Source organism: Protopterus annectens, chromosome 14.part0, assembly GCF_019279795.1.
Source record: "Protopterus annectens isolate FY-2018-M chromosome 14.part0, PAN1.0, whole genome shotgun sequence".
Taxonomy (NCBI): domain Eukaryota; kingdom Metazoa; phylum Chordata; order Ceratodontiformes; family Protopteridae; genus Protopterus; species Protopterus annectens.
Genome location: NC_056748.1, coordinates 820,896,788 through 820,913,800, shown reverse-complemented (window position 1 = coordinate 820,913,800; position 17,013 = coordinate 820,896,788). Strand labels below are relative to the sequence as shown.

Sequence of the window (17,013 nt, the reverse complement as noted above, 5' to 3'; positions counted from 1 at the left end):
GGGTAAGATGACTTTTGAGTAGGTTGATTGAGATCCCTAGATCCTGCATTAGGTGGAGCAGAGGGTCCAGATTATTCAATAGTAGGCCGCTGGACATAGTAGGTAGTAGCCAATCATTGAGATATGGGAAAACGTGGATCCCTAGCAGGAGAAGATACTCTGCCTCCACTACCATTATCTTGGTAAATACCCTGAGGGCTGTGCTGAGAACGAAAGGTAGGGGTCTGAACTGATAATGACTGGTCCTGAAATGGAGGAATCTCCTTGAATGCTTCGCTGTTTTTACTTGACAGTTTACACCCAGGAGATCCATAGAGCACATCCAATTGTCCTTCCCCAACAGAGGCAAACATGAACTGACTTGGGTCCAAAATGGGCCTGAGGTTCCCTGTTTTATGGCTCAGGTCCAAAATGGGCCTGAGGTCCCCTGTTTTATGGCTCAGGTCCAAAATTTTCAGGTTTTCTGTTTTCTCAGGTACTAAAAAAAACCTCAAGCAAACTCAAGACTCCAACTGGTCTTTGGGGACAGGTTGAATGATTCTTTTTCTAAACAGCTTGGAAACTAACTGGTCTTTGGGGACAGGTTGAATGACTCTTTTTCTAAACGGTTTGGAAACTTTTACAGCTGCATTTCCTAATGACTGGGTGGAACACTGGGAACTTTTTTCTTTTTAATTGGTGGAAGGGAAAAGGGAATTGAATAGCCTCTGGAAATTATGTTTAGCATCCAATAATTTGTTATCTGTTGCCAGGCTTGATTCCATGGATAAATGTCCCCTGACTGCCTCCAAAGTGCAGCAGCTGGGCAACCCTTCAAGGGTGCTGACAGGGCTTCTCGGTGAAGGGACTGTGAAAGACCTGGTTTTGCGGCCCACCTCTACCTCTAGGGCAATGTCCATTGCAGTTGTCTCCTTCTCTGCCATGAGAAGGTCCATTCCCAGGGCTGTTTTGATAAGAACTCTGTGAGTTACAGAACCACATTTTCTTTCCATGTCTTTGATTTCTAGAAAGAGTTCTCTGAAATGTGGAGAAAAGGATTCTCACTGCACAGAAAGCATCTTACCATCTTGTTGACTCCTAGTTAGTGTGTCTTTTAACTTTGGTCCAAATACAGTGGAACCATGAAAGGGGATATTAACGAAAGATGTCTTAAAAGTTTTCAAAAATCACAGAGCTGCATCCAGGCATGCAGATGCATGGTAATGCTGCTGCCTGCTACCAGAGTCATGCCATAAACTGCATTAGAAATCAGTCACATGGCTATGTTGTAAGTAGACTGAAGGGGAGAAAGCTGGGTGTCCACAGTCTTCTGAACAACTACAGGCAAGTTTTCCAAGAGAGACTTGAAAAACTCTTTGGTCATGTCTCTCTGAAATCTAGAAACATGTGCTAAATAATTCAGTACTCTGCAAAAGTCGCTGAAGCATACGTCCATTTTCCAAACTAGTTCATAGCCCTAAACTCTCTATTAGAGGGATGGATCAATGAACTTTCCTCCAGCAGTTCCTTTTTAGTGGCTGCCACTAGCACTATCGCATCCACTCTGGACCTTTGCTCCAATGTTTCCTTTCCTTTGGTGCTGCCAATATTCTGTCAAGTTTTCTTGTGGATTGGTTCCACCACATCAGGGGCCTTCCATGCTCATTGGGCCATGAGGTAGACTCATCTGGTGAAGGAATGATGGTGGATCGTCCCCTCTCTGCATCATCAATTCAAGGATCTCACTGAAGGTGACGTCTTCAGAAGAGGATCTAGAGGAGTCTTCACCTTCATCCAAGTCTGTGTCTTCAGTAAAGGACTCTGGAGAAGTGTCTATGGGCTTCCACTTGCACATCTGTTTCTTGTCAATTGGTTCCAGTGTGAGATAAGAAGGTTATGAATCAGACTGGGAGCTAATGTAGCATGCAGCCTGAGAAGCCCGTAATACCAACTGTCCTTGTCTAACATGATGATGGGAAGTAGAAGCAGACTCCTGCTGGGGTTCAGATGGAACCGAGATGGATGGAAGCACCTTTTCCCTTGGTATCGATAAGACCATTTCAAAAACCTCGAAGGCCGAAGTCACCATTGACTCTGTAGGCTTCCTCCCATTCTCAAGCAGAACATATACCTTGGAACCAAAGGGTCTGACCCCAAAGCTGATCTTGAGCTGAGTTATCAAGAGCCAGGGCCCTGAAAGTACAGGACAATTCTGACAACTTTAGTGTTGACCAATCTCCTCGAACTGTAGCACTGAACTTTTGGCTACAAGTTTCTTCCAGTTCTGAACATATCAGAGTCAAAAGACGAAGGGATACTGCTGGAGTCAATGTAACTCGGACTTTCAGCTCTGACAATCAGAGTCAAAAGACGAAGGGATACTGCTGGAATCAATGTAACTCAAACTTTCAGCCCTGACAAAGAAGCCCTTTGACAGGATGGATCCAAGACAGTCAGGTCCAAAGACTGGACCAGGACTGGAGATGGAAGAGGAGGGGTAGCTGGACCAAGACTTGGTACAGTCCCAGGGGATGGTACCAATAGAATCCCAAGCTGCATCTGTGTTCTAAGGAATGTCCTCATCATCCTGTCAATGTCTTGTTCTGTTAGGCTTCTGGATGACTGGGAAGAAGCCACAGAAGGTGGTCTCGAATACCTCCACTCTGGAGTATGGGAAAGTGTAACCTCAGACTCAATTGGTCTAGAGAGAAATGGGACCAAAATTGCAAGAGATTGACCCCAGAAACTGTCATCTCCAACCATCAAGGATTTTTCAGATCCAGCCCAGACAGCAACATCGGATCAGGGGAACATTTCCTTGACTCTTCAGGATCCGTTTTATCCTTTTTCTTGTCATTAATCTTCACCTTCTCTTTTTCATTCCCTTTTTGCTTGTCTTTGGGTCTCTCATCCTGTTTACTGGCTAGAGAAGAGGCAGTGGAGGATGTAGAAGCCATAGGAATTGCAGACCTTGTCTGTGGAAGGAAAAGGCTCTTGATTATGAGCTTCTTCCTCCTAATCTGAAACATCCTAGAACTGAAGGAGGCACAAGCTTAACGCTGTGCATTAGGGGGCAAAACACAAATAATAAATGCACAAAATATGTGGATCCATAGGCGTAGAGGGAGTTTGTGTCTACGGTAAGAACACTTTTTAAATCCCTGGCTGTCTGACATTTTTTTCCTCAGAGATTGTAACTAGTATCCAAAATTTTGCAAACAACAAGCACACTCTACTCAATATTTCACTAAAGTTGTTGCTGTTTCCCGGTTAGGGGTTGCCACAGCAGAACTCCGGTCCGCGAATGATTGGCAGTAGATTTTTATGTGCCAAGTTGCCAGCCCTGACGCACAACCTTCAACGAAGGTACGCCCATTCATGCATGTCTCCACACAGAAGACGCTCTAGCTGAGAATCGCACAGGACAACGTCTTAGTGTGAGGCGACAAAGCTACCGCAGCACCATCACCGCAGTTCAATATTTCACTAAAGTATGAAATAGAAAACACATGCTATAGCTATACTAATACTGATATCTATAATAGTAAAACAGACACACTAGTGTAACAAACTCTGCAAAGTACAGTTGTGTAAGTTGAACTTACCATAACAGTAGTTGTCCAAATGATCACTGCTGCAGTAGCCTTAGCTATATGGGTTATATCATGCCAAGGATTAACAGCTGGCTAGCTTCCAAAGCTTCACGGCTACCTTCCACAAGCCCAAATTATCACGCAGCTCGAGCTTAGCTTACTAAAGGGCAAGTTTGGGCATGAAGCCCTTCAGAGCTTTCCTGCCAAAAGACAGAGGGAGGCTAAGCCCTTAAACGACAAGGTTAAGAATAACAAAAAATAAATGTCCACACCATGGCATAAAAAACACACCAAAAACAAGGGAGATAGAGAGAGGGAGCAACTACTGTAGCAGTGATCATTTGAATGTCAACTGTTATGGGAAGTTCAACTTACAAACCGGTACTATGTTCTTCATACTGATCACTGCTGAAGTAGCCTTAGCTATATGGGTATAATACTTGCAAGATGGAAGGACAGGGGTCCAGTAGTGCCTGGAACATGGTCCTAGCATAACATGATCTGGATCTAGAAAAGGAATTAAGCTTATACTGCTTTGTAAAAGTGCATACAGAGGACCACATAGCAGCTTCTAGAGTACTTCCAGAATCCAACCCTTTCAAAAAAGCCAAAAAAGAAGCTGGGGTCCTTGTAGAGTGGGCCTTGACCCTGCCTGGAATAGATCTGTCATGGTGCGTATAACAAACAGGAATAGCCTTAGACATCCATTTGGAAATAGTGTGTTTTGACACAGGTTGCCCCTTCTTACCATCACAAGAAAGGTACAAGTGATACAAAGATCTGAAACATTTAGTTCTATCAAGGTAGTACCTGAGTTGTTTGTGGCTATCCAAGTATGGGGTATTATTTCTCTCTCATTTTTAGGTTCAGGAAAGAAAATGGGGAGATGGATAGTTTGACTTAAACTAAGCTCGGATACCACTTTAGACATAAAAGAAGGAAGGACTACCAGTTTACTTGGAGATCTCTTATGCAAGCATCCTTTCAAGAACAATGTGATATGTCACTGCTTTGAAAAAGGAGGATCCATGTGCAGACATGCTAAAATGACTGATAAATTAACCTTGACAGAGTAATAAAAAAGGCCATAGGATATAACTCACATAAATATTTGTAAAACCAGAGAACAACCAACCCTGAATGGGTGCTTGTAATGTTGTCATAACCAACTAGAAAACCTTTTCCATTTGTTAATAAATAATTTTCTAGAAACAGGCTTTCTTACCTTCATTAGTATCTGCTGCATGTCTTCAGAAAATAAGTGCTTAAGACCCTATCATCCAGGTAGTCCACTGAAAATGACTGATTTCCGGTTGCATCAAGCACTCCTATTCTTGTGTGAGTACATCCATTCTGTGAGGAAGTTTTTGGTACTTGCCCCTGGCCATTTCAAAAACAAGGGCGAACCACTGTTGCCTGAGCCAGAAGTGAGTAACCACAATGTTCTTGTGGGATTCCTTCTGAATCTACTGAAGTACCCTGGATATTAGTGGACAGGGTGGAATGGCATACAAGAACATTTCTGTCCAAAGAAAAGAAAAGGCATCTGTCTTCCAGGCCTTCTTGCATGGAGTCCTGGAACAGAATTTTGCTGGTTGGTTGTTGAGAGACGAGGCAAAGAGGCCTACTTGAGGAACTCCTCACTGATGCATCAAATCTTGGAAGACACCCTCAGATCTAGGTTCCATTCATGAGGGTCTGTCCTGGTCCTGCTCAGTTGTTTGCCATATGCTTTTGCTCTGAAGGAATGTAGGATGCCTGTACTGTGAGATTGTGCTGTGAAGCTATATCCTAAGCTAACATGGCTAGTCTGGAAAGGGGGTATGACCTGGTTTCACCTTGCTTGTTGATGTACCACATCACTATGGTATTGTCTGTAACTACTTGAAGAGGTCCCAGGGACCAATGATGTTTCAGAGAACTAAGTGCCTTGATCAGGGCAAGCAACTCCTTGATATTTATTTGCTTGCATCTGTGTTTAGTGTTCCACACCCCCTACACATTTACCTTTCCTGAAACTGCTCCCTAAGCAAAGTCCGAACCACCTGTGGTGACTGACTACTTTGGAGCAGGGAGGGAGAAGGGGAGACCTTGATTTAAGGATATCTGTTGTCTCCACCAAGTGATTTCTCTTCTGACAAACCCCAGTATAAGGATATGAAAAGATAAAGGGTATTGACACTGGGATGAAAGAGATTTCAGACACCACTGTATTTTTCCTCATGGGGAGTCTTGCCAGGGTATCATGAGAGCCATAGATGCCACGAGATCCCAAAACCTTAGGTACTCCCTTGCAGTAACTTGACTGAAGTTTGAGTGGAAAAACTTAGAAATAGATCTAAATAAAGATCTACTTTTTCCTGTGGAAGAAAACCTCTATGAACTGAGGTGTCTAGCTGACATCCCATGAACACAATCCTGTGTGAGGGAGTAAAGAAATACTTTTGAATATTCTCTGGGAATAGCTTGTGCAAGAGATCTCTCACCCAAGACAGAGACAGAGAGAGAGATTCCTGACATTTAAAAAAAAAAACTCTGTAAAGATAGGCACGTCATCTAAATACAGGAAAAATGTTGCTAACCTGTAGCCTGCAATCAGCTAAAACTTTCTGAACTTTGTGAACACTCTTGGTACAAGCGATAGTCCAAAGGGTAAGGCAGAGATCTGATAATGTGACCCAGACACACAAAAGGGGGAAACAAAAGAGTCTGACCTGCAAGATGAGGAATGACCCCCTGGAAAGAAGGAATGTCCTTCCACTGCCACCTGTAACCTCAGTGAATGATTTTCAGAACCAATTTGTCTGAAAGAATCTGTTGCCAAACAGAAAAACTGAGATTCAGACTTTCTGAAAGAGAAAAATAGAAAGGGTAGGAGGTGGTCACAAGGTCTACTGAACATTCATTCAAACTTGTTAGAGCTTCCTTGGTTTTGGGAAGCTTGAGACTTCTTTTTGGAACCTTCATGCCACTTCTTAAATGTCTGTTTACTTGAATTCCATTGAGACTGTTTCTTTTTTTTTTTTTTTGCCTGAAAATGGACGAGGAGAAGAAAATCCTTTGTGCAATTTAGAAAAGGAGGGATGAAAAATCTCAGAGATTTCCTTGATCAACTTGTCCTTTTCATCCCACTTTCTGAGCACCTCTGCAGCAGAGGGGACATCATCTTGGAGCTTCTGAGAATGCAGCCAAGCAGACCTCCTCAAAACAATACCAGTGGCCATATCTCTGGAAGAAGTATCAACAGTCATACACACACTGCAAACAATAAGTAGTGACCTGTGCAAAAAACAAAACTAAGTTATTTAAAGCAGATTTTTTCCTCACAAGAAGAAATAAGAAGTTATGTACTCACCATAACGTTCCATCTGAGTAGGTAAACTTCATTTGTCTGCAACATGTGGGATTCAGATCCGACCTTGGATCCGAGCCGGCAACTTTACAAAGCTTAGATCCGAGCTCCTCCCCTTACCCATAATCCCCTGCCAACCCTGACTGACCTCAGATCAAGTTTGCCCACAAGCACTATAGTGTATAACTAACTACATTATTAGAATGGTACATCACTATATGACATGAAACACATCTGAAGGTCAGGGGGACGGAGGGGGGGAACGGTTGCAGACAAATGAAGTTTACCTACTCAGATGGAACGTTATGGTGAGTACATAACTTCTTAATCTGAAGTAGTTAACTTCATTTGGTCTGCAACCTGTGGGACAGAGTCCCCAGCTACCTAAACCTTGGGCAGCCTTCATGGAAGGATGTTCCAGAGCACTGCGGAGCCAAAAGAAGTTCTCCCTCTGGAGGTAATGTCCAATTTATAATGAGTGATGAAGGTATGAGATGAGGCCCAAGTGGCTGCTGAACAGATATCATCCAAGGAAACCCTGGATTTAAAGGCGGCAGAAGTAGCCATAGCCCTAGTTGAATGGGCACGAACTCCTTGAGGTGCAGGCCTGCCGGAATTTTGATACGCTGTAATGATACACTGTGAGATCCATCTCGATAAGGAAACTTTCGAGACCGGTTTACCTAAATTAAATTTAGCAAAGGAGACGAACAACTGGTCGGATTGTCTATGACCAGATGTCCTATGAATATAAAATCTAAGTTGTCTGTGTACGTCCAAAGAATGTAATTTGTACTCCCCTTTGTTCTTGTAGTTAGGAAAGAATACCAGCAAGTTGATAAATTGGTTGATATTAGATTCAGAAACTACCTTCGGAAGGAAAGAGGGACTGGTCCTGAGGTAAACCCTATCCTTGTGAAAGGCTAAGTATGAGGGTTTCACAGAAAGAGCTTGCAATTCGGATACTCTCCTGGCTGAGGTAATAGCCACAAGAAAGGCTGTTTTCCACGACAAATATTTGAGGTCTACTGAAGACGCCGGTTCGAAGGGAGGGGCTGTCAGGGCTTGTAATACCAAAGTCAAATCCCATGGGGGTACCGCTTCCTTTATTGGAGGTCTAAGAAGAAAGGTGCTCTTTAGGAACGTTTTGCACAATTTTGTAGAGATCAAAGGGCCCATTTCAGTACCTACCTGGTAATGAGAGATAGCTGCCAACTGAACCTTAACCGTAGAACAGCTAGCTCCGTCATTAAAAAGACCTGAAAGAAAGTCCAGCACCGCAGGCAAGGGGGCTGTAAAAAGGTCCAAATTACGGCGTTCTGCCCAAATAGAGAAACGCTTCCACTTACTACCATAGACCTGCCTAGTAGAGGGCTTGTGCGCTGCTACTAGGATAGTTTTAACTGGAGAAGAGATACCGGGAGTCCTAGCTACAAGTGGAACTGGAGAAGCCAAGCCGTAAGCTTGAGGCTGGCCAGGTCGGGAAGTGGGAGTCCCTGGGGGTGGGAGATTAGATCCGGAAGGGGATCTAGAATCCAGGGCGGATTCACTCGATGAGACCAGAGGTAAGGGAACCAAGCTTGGCGAGGCCAGAATGGGGCAATGAGGATCATCCTGCTCCCCAACTGACTGGCTTTCTGAAGAAGTTTCAGCATGAGGGGAAGAGGAGGGTAGGCATAGAGAAGACCAGGTGGCCAAGCATGCACCAAGGCGTCCCTCAGGGCTTCCCCGGCAGGGGGAATGAGAGCAAAGTAATTGTTAAATTTCGTGTTTGAGGGAGATGTGAAAAGATCGCAACAGGGCTGCCCCCAAACGGCAAAAATTCGACTTGCTACTCGAGGATTGAGGGACCACTCGTAAGGTGAAAGGATGGTACGACTCAGTCTGTCCGCTAGGATGTTGGTCCATCCTGGAATGTGCATTGTAATGAGAAAGCGGTTGGTGGAGATCGCCCATTCCCACACTTTCATGGCTTCTCGACAGAGTACGTAAGACTTGGTTCCCCCTTGTTTGTTGATATACCATACCACAGACATACTGTCTGTTTGGACTGCAATTGTTCCTACAGGGAGAAGGCTCTGAAGTGCTTGCAATGACAACAGCACTGCCCTCATCTCTAGAACATTTATGTGCAGTAAGGTCTCCGAATCGTTCCACGTGCCTTGGACCGTCCTGCTGGAATAATGCCCCCCACCCCAGACGAGAGGCGTCCGTGGTCACCATGGCGAGAGGGGGGGCCGTGGCAAAGGGGCGTCCCGCCTGGAGGTCCGGTGATTGAAGCCACCAAACGAGAGCCCTCTTGCAGGCCCTGCTGAGAGAAATGGGGTGACTCAAGGGGTAGTGAAGAAGGGACCAATGGACTTGGAGAGTCCACTGTAAAATCCTCATGTTCAGATGCGCCATGGGAAGGAGGTTTATAGCGGCTGCCATGGACCCCAGGGCCCTCAGAACCAATCCCGCCAGAGGTTTTGAAGATTGAAAGATGGCCCGCACATGTGCCCTCAAAGTGTGTAACCGGTCGGAAGTTAAGAAGGCTAGTTGCCTGTTGGTGTCCAGTCTGGCCCCGATAAAGTCTATCACCTGAGTCGGGGTGAGAGAGGACTTGTTCGAGTTTATGGTGATCCCTAGTTGTGGAGCAAGGTTGAGAAACTAGTCCCTGGCTAAGCATAGTAGATGCCTTGTCGGGGCGGTGAGAAGCCAGTCGTCCAGGTACGGGAAGACCTGCATTCCCTGGAGTCTCAGGTGGGCCGCAATCACTGCTAATACCTTGGTGAACACCCTGGGGGCTGAGGTGAGACCAAAGGGGAGGACCTTGAATTGGTAATGACTGGCTCCCAGCCGGAAGCGGAGAAACCTCCTGGACCGTTCGTCCATTAGTATGTGGTAGTACACGTCCTTGAGGTCTATGGAGCATATCCAGTCGTTCTCCCGCAAGAGGGGGAGAATAGATTGAAGAGTTACCATCCGGAACTTTTCTCTGGTTACTGACAGATTTAGTAGGGAAAGATCGAGAATGGGCCTTAGGTCCCCCATCTTTTATGGCACCAAAAAGAACCTGGAGTAGTAACCCGATCCGGACTGGCCTGGGGGGATGTGCTGGATGGCTCCTTTTTCTAAAAGCAGCCGAATTTCCGCAGCTGCTGCCTCCCTCTGATTGGGTGGAACATCGGGGAGGTGTCCGGGGGTGTCGGGAATGTAGGAAAAGGGAATTCTGTATCCTCTGGATATGATACGAAGCAAAGAACAAGGCAGGAAACCACTGGATAAACACTTTATATAAGTAAAGCTTTCGGATACAATCCTTTCTCAATATCCGAAAGCTTTACTTATATAAAGTGTTTATCCAGTGGTTTCCTGCCTTGTTCTTTGCATTTTGGTTCCTGGCGTTTATTTTCTATGATACGAAGCACCCAGTGGTCTGTTGTAATGGACTCCCAAGCTGCCAGCTGCTTCGAGAAACGCCCCCCCCCCGACTGCCTCCAGAGTGGAGCAGTCAGGCAACTCTTCAGGGTTGCTGCGTGGGCTGATCAGAGAACGTTTCTCTGGACCCAAAGTTCTTCGGGCCCCCTCTGCCTCTAGGGCGGCGTCCACCCTGTCCTCCTCTGCAGCAAAATGACTGGGAGTCCGGAGCGGACTGGGATTGTTGCGACTTTCGGAACCACATCTTCTTCTGTCCCTTTTGGTTCTTGGAGAAGGACCTCTGGGGAGCAGAGAAGCGGACTCCGATGGCAGACAACGTCTTCCCGTCCTTTTCGATCTGGACCAAGGTCTCGCGAACTGTCTTGCCAAATAGGGCAGAACCATCGAAGGGGGCATTCGCAAAGGACGCCTTGAAGGGTTCCGCGAAATCACAATGTCGGAGCCAGGCCTGGCGCCTCATAACTAGGCCTGCTCCGCTGGCTCTAGCGGCCCCCTCTGTAGCATGGGATAAAAGCCGCACAGAGGTGTTTGATATAGACCAAAGAGTGGCCATGCGAGTGGAGTACAACTGTTTGTCCTCCCCCGACATGGACTCCGGGGGCGATGCAGCGTACTCTTTGATAAGGTCTCGCTGCAGTCGAATGATATGTGCCATGTAGTTCAGGGACCTTACAGAGAAGGTCGCTGAACTAAAGACCCGCTTCCCGAGACGGTCCATCGAGCAAGACTCCTTGCTCGGGGATGGACCAAGGGACTCTCTTGGGCTAACTCCCTCTTGGTGGCTTCCGTCACCAACATGGCATCTACAGGGGGTCCCTTGCTCCAATGGGATTTCTCTGCTGGAGGGCTTAGGATCCTGTCGGGACGTTTGGGGACTGGCTTCACAGTGTCCGGCTCCTTCCACGCCCTAGTGGTGATAAGGTCCACTAAGGGGTCGGCTGGAGGGGACACCCAAGAGGTAGATGGGCCTGCTTCGAATGCCTCCAGGAACACGGATTCGTCCGAGGAAGCCTTGGGGGCAGACCACCCCCCTCTTATCCTAAGCATTTCCATGATGTCTCCAAAGGAGACATCCTCAGGGGGGTGACCTTGGGGAGCCTTCCCCCTCATCCAAATCCATGTCTTCTGTCAAGGACTCGGGGGAGTCCACGTGCCTCCTCTTACACTTCCGCTTGTGAGGAACATCCTCGGGGGGACTGTCCGAGGACGACTCACCAGCAACGTCTTGTTCCAAGGGAACAACCTGAGATGTCAAAGCAGGCTGTCCCTGTGGCCGGGTGACGGAAGCCCTGCCCAAACGAGAGGGAGTGCGGGATGGAGCTGTAGCAGGGAGCGGGGGCCTGGATGCACTCAAGAGAGCCCTCTCCACCACATTGAAGGCTGAGGGAGAGCCACTCTCTCTAGGATCCGAGAGCCGACCCTCACTCGGATCCGATGGATGGATCGGAGCCGGTGCCGAGATCATCGGATCTGAAGGGCCAGTGTGCTCCGACCTGGATGGAGCCGAAGACACACCAAACCCCTTGGATCCGAAGCTCAGAGAATGGCTCCGAGAGCTCGGATCCGATAAGGACAGATCCGGAAAACTCGAAGGGAGAGTCGGAGCCGAAGTACCAGATACTGTTGGCGCCGACCCACCCCCGCTCCAACGTTGCCCGGCTCCGAGCGCTCCAAACCCAGGAAGCGGGTCGGAGAAGGAGCTATCGGGGCAAAAAAGGGTGTTGAGCTCTCCCCCGGAGGGGAGGGGAGGCAGGAGCACTCCCATCTGCATTTGGGCCTGGATGAACCTTCGCATCACCCAGTCCAAATCAGCTTCCGAAAGGCTACGTGTTGATCTCGACGAGGCCACCGAGGCTGGCCGGGAGTGCCGCCTTGATGACGTCGACGGAGATCGGGTCTCCTCCTCCTTGGGTCCCGGTGAGAAGAATGGAGACCGGAGCCAAGAAGGAGGAGACCTGGAAGCCGTACAGGGAGAAGCCCGCTTAGCAGGGGGGCCGAAGCGGAGGCCTCGGCCCACCGCTTGTGGTGCTTCTCCCTCCGTTTTTCTCTCCTAACCTCCCTCTCCTCCAGCGCTGAAGTGGGAGATTGAGTCCCGGCCAGGGGGAGGGAGGCAGGAGTGGCCGCCGCCGAAGCCTGGGAGGAGGCCACAGAAGTACCGGAGGCCAAAGCCGAATCCGGGGGCAAAAGTCCCACCAGGATCAGCTTAGACCTCCGGTCCTTCAGTGCCCTGGGGTTGAACGCCGCACAGATAGTGCATCCAGAGGAAAGGTGTTCAACCCCAAGGCACCGGACGCACCGAGTATGGCCATCCGCCATGGAGAGCTTATGGCCACACTCGGTGCACTTAGAAAAGTTTGGCTTTGGGGCCTCAGACATAGGTTCATAGGTTCATAGGTTCATACTAGGCTATCTGCCCTGGGGCAATTATAAGCCTAGCCCGATTCTGTATGGCTTACGCCACCCCTTGATTTGAGCATACTGTGCCCTTTTTAAGGTTTAGTTTACTGTGCCTCTGTCTAATAGAGACAAGGGAGTAATCCCTGGGACAAACCTACGATCCCCCATCCACTTATCGAGATTCTTCTTGAAGAGATTCAGTGAGGTGCTCTGCCTCACATGAACTGGAATTCTATTCCAGAGCAAAGGGAGCCTCTGGGTTATGAACCTGTCCCTCCAGCAAGTTCTGTTTATTTCTGTGCTGAGGTTCAAGTCCCTCGAGCGTGTGTCTCTAAGGGATTTAGATTTACTGAGGTGGAGCATGTCCATTAATTCTGGATTTGACATAGCTTTGTATGTCAGGCATAGATCGCCTCGAAGTAGGCGGTATGCAACTGAGTAGAGCTGGAGTTTTTTTAACCGAGCAGCATATGGCATCTGTTTGAGACCCTTGATCCTCTTGGTGAGATACTTTTGGGGTCTTTCTAATTGCTGCAGGTGTCGGGTAAGGTACATCCCAAAAGGGGCATTGCATTCTATGATGGGCCTGATGAGGGATGAATAAAGGGGCACGATTACCTCTCTTGATCTAGATGTGATACCCTTCGTGATGAGGTAGGCTATGTAGAAGGTCTTTCTAACCACTTTGGCAATGTGGTTTTCAAAGGAGAGATTGCTATCAACTTGGGTCCCCAGGTCCCTAATAACCTTCTCTGTACTTAATGGGTTTCCGCCTATGTGGTAATTTGTGGGCACATTGTTTTTGCCAAAGTGTATGACTATACATTTTTTGGCATTTAGCTTTAAACCATGGCGCTGGCACCAGTTATCTGTCTCTGTGAGACCTTTTTGAAGGATGTTTGTGTCAGCTGGAGAGTTGATTATGGCGCCCAGTTTGCAGTCGTCTGCGAACTTGGTGAGCCATAGTCCTCCCACATCTGCCTGTACCTCAGAAAAGTATATACCGAACAAGAGTGGTCCCAGGACAGAACCCTGTGGGATGCCACTTGTGACCGGTTTTGAGTCTGACATGGCTCCAGCAACTCTCACTCTGTGAGTTCTGTCTTTGAGCCAGTTTGCGACCCATCTTGTGACATAGGGGTTTATATTTAAGCTGGATAGCTTATCTATGATGCCCGAGTGGGGTATTGTGTCAAATGCCTTTGCAAGGTCCAGATAGGCTGTGTGGACTACCTTCCCTTCATCTATGGCTTTGGTGACTGTTTCAAAGAAGTCAACCAGGTTCAAAAGGCAGGATCTGCCCTTGACAAAGCCGAACTGGGTAGGATCTAGTGTCTGTAGGTCCCCAATGTCTTTGTTTATGAGCTCCATGATGATTCTCTCCATAGCCTTGCAGACTAAGCTAGTCAGGCTTATGGGGCGATAGTTTCCAGGGTCCGTAGAGGCTCCACCTTTGTGGAGTGGGACCACTGTTGCTGTACACCATTCTGTGGGCACATATCCTGTAGTGAGGCTGAGACTGTGTAGCTGTTTTATTTGAGGGATTAGTTCCTCTTGGAGTTCATGTAGGACGCAACCTGGGATGCCATCTGGTCCCATGGAAGCAGTGTTTTTTGCTTTGGAGAGGGCAGCCTTCACCTGAGTATCTGAGATGTTTGGGAGGTAGCCCTCTGCCGGGATAGATACTTGCTCTTTTCGGGGGGAGGGGGTGGAGAAGTTTGCACTGAACCTGTCTGCCAGGATATTGGCGATGTCTGTGGGTTCAGTGTATTTTTTCTCGTTTAGAATCAACTCAGAACAAGTCTGGGAGTTGCATCCCAGGTTTCTAACATAACTGAAAAAAGCCTTATGATTGTCTTTGGTGTCCTGTGCAATTTTTCTCTCGAAGCTGGCCTTGGAGGATTTTATGAGGGATCGTAATTTTTTGCTAGTACTGATCAGAGATGCCTTCCCTATTAGGGATTTTGCTCTATCATGTAGTAGCTTCCTCCTTCTGTTGTACAGTTTATTTATGGCAGGGGTCCACCAGACTGGACGCCTGCCTTTGGATGATTGGGTCTTGGTTTTGTTTGGGATAGCATGATCCATGCATTCCTGGAGATGTTCGTAGAATGCATTTATATAGGATTCTGCAGTTTGGGCCGTAGTTTCCACTGGCCCTGGGGCCTTGAAGGATTCCACTTCGGTTTTGAGAAGTGAGATGTTCGCTTTTGAGAAGTTTTTCACTGTGGTTTTCTGGGCTGGGGGTGGGGTCGGGATGTGGACATCCAGTGGAATTAATTTATGGTCTGATCTTACCAATGAGGGATATATTTCTGGTGTGGAGCATAGAGTCCCCATGTTGGTAATGATCAGGTCTAGTATGTTGCCCCCTCTTGTGGGAGTGGTGACTAGTTGTTCCATAGCATTTGAGTTTATAATTTCCAGGAATCTTTGGGCTAAGGTGCTGGGGCTTGAGTAGTGCTCCCAGTCAATGTTTGGGTAGTTGAAGTCACCCAATATAATGGTGTTCGGAGAGATCTTCATGTTCTCCAATGTTTTCAGGAAAGCCGAGTGGGATTCCTGACTTTGAGAGGGTGGTCTGTAGGATGCTATAAACTGAAAAGCAGTCTTGCCCACTGTTAGTTGCACATGGATGTTCTCCGATGCCGTTGCAATGCCACTAACCTGGAGGTGTGGATATCCTTGATAAATATGGAAACTCCCCTCCTTTTGTGGTTCGGCCGGTTTTGGGGCGAAAAGCATGATATGAGGTATAGCCTGGTAGTGCTGGGGTGCTCTCTGGAGCCTTGAACCAGGTTTCTGTCACTGCACAGATATCGATGTTCTCCATACTGAGGAGAGCTTTGAGTGCGTGCATCTTGAGGTTAAGACTTCTGGCGTTTAGCAGCATTACCCTTAGTTTCTTGTTCTTTGTGCTGTCTATGGGGTGGGTTTGACTTTTGAACCTTGCCTAAAAAGGCACTATGGGGGTGGCAAGAGCCTTTGCCAATATCCGAAAGCCCAGTGGTGAGAGGTGCAAGCCGTCCCTAGCGAAGCAACGTGGCTTGTCGAGCATCTCATCCCAGGCTGACAGACACTGGATCCCCTTTGAATGACACCAAAATTTTAGCCAATTGTTAAAATCGATCATTTTGTCTTTGTACTGTGGCATCATTCTAGGTGAGGGTAAGATGCTGCTCAAGGTCAGGGTCATACCAGCCTGGGCTACATGATCAGAGAGCTCCTCTATGTCTCTTTTCATGTAGTCCAGGGAGGTAAGTCTCAGGTCATTCACACCAGCATGTACAATGACTGAGTCATATCTGTATTTGCTTTGGAGTGACCTGAGTGCTTGCGTTATGTGTCAGATCCTAGCACCCGACAGGCAACTCACCGTGACCTTCTCTTTATTCAGCCTGGTGAGCAGAACGTCAGTGTGTCTGACAATAGAGTCACCTATAACAAGAGTATCAGGTGTGTTATTCAGCCTTAAGGGCTGTGGCTGCTTGGCACACTGACTTTGTGGGTTATGTGTTGTGTGTGTTTTGTTTTGAGGTAGCATTTGCTTGGATGTCTGCTTTGGAGGTCTCTGTTGCTTAGGTAGATTTTTATTTAGAGCCTCCGAGTATGTTTTTGTGTATTTATGTGTTTGGTTCGTTGATGTGGTGGGACTATGTGATACTGGAATTGTGTTGTGTGAGGTTACCTTCTCCTCCTGACTGGTTACACCAGTTTTGAGATGAGAGAGCTCAGCATCCAGTTTGGCTAAATAGTTGCATTTCTCACATATATTTGAACCTGTTTGGAGGAGGAGAGGGTTGTCCGTGTACATGAGACAGTTGTAACATTGCCTCAAAATTCCCAGATTCACCAGCTGGACTGGAGAGGAAACCATTGCCTGACCTTTGGACATGCTAGAGTAATAGGGAAACTGAATTTAAGATGGACCAATAGAGGACAGGGTAATCGTAGAGAGTATAAGAGTAAGTAGTGCTTATGGTTTAATAGTGCTAACTTGTAGGATTAATTAATTGGACCAGTGAAGGGCCTTAGAATGAGAATATGGTGTTTAAATTGAGAGATAGAGCAGTTCTAAGGGAAAAAGTGAAGAGCAGACTTTGTGGAGCCAGGAATAGTTTAAACCCAATTAGGCGGCGCTGCCTGCTGTTGCGCTATGCACAAAATCGCGCAAAACCGCGCAAAAGAGGGTTTTAAGAGAGGAAGATGAAGGGGTTTTGGAATTGACCCAAAATGGCCAATAAAACTACAGTTTCAAGTCAGTAACCACTC

General features: G+C 47.3%; 1 protein-coding gene across 1 annotated transcript in view; it reads left to right on the top strand.

Moving 5' to 3' along the window:
- LOC122789270 (metal transporter CNNM2-like) overlaps positions 1-17,013 on the top strand; it is a 783,502-nt gene that overhangs the window by 258,518 nt on the left and 507,971 nt on the right. The window lies entirely within an intron of this gene.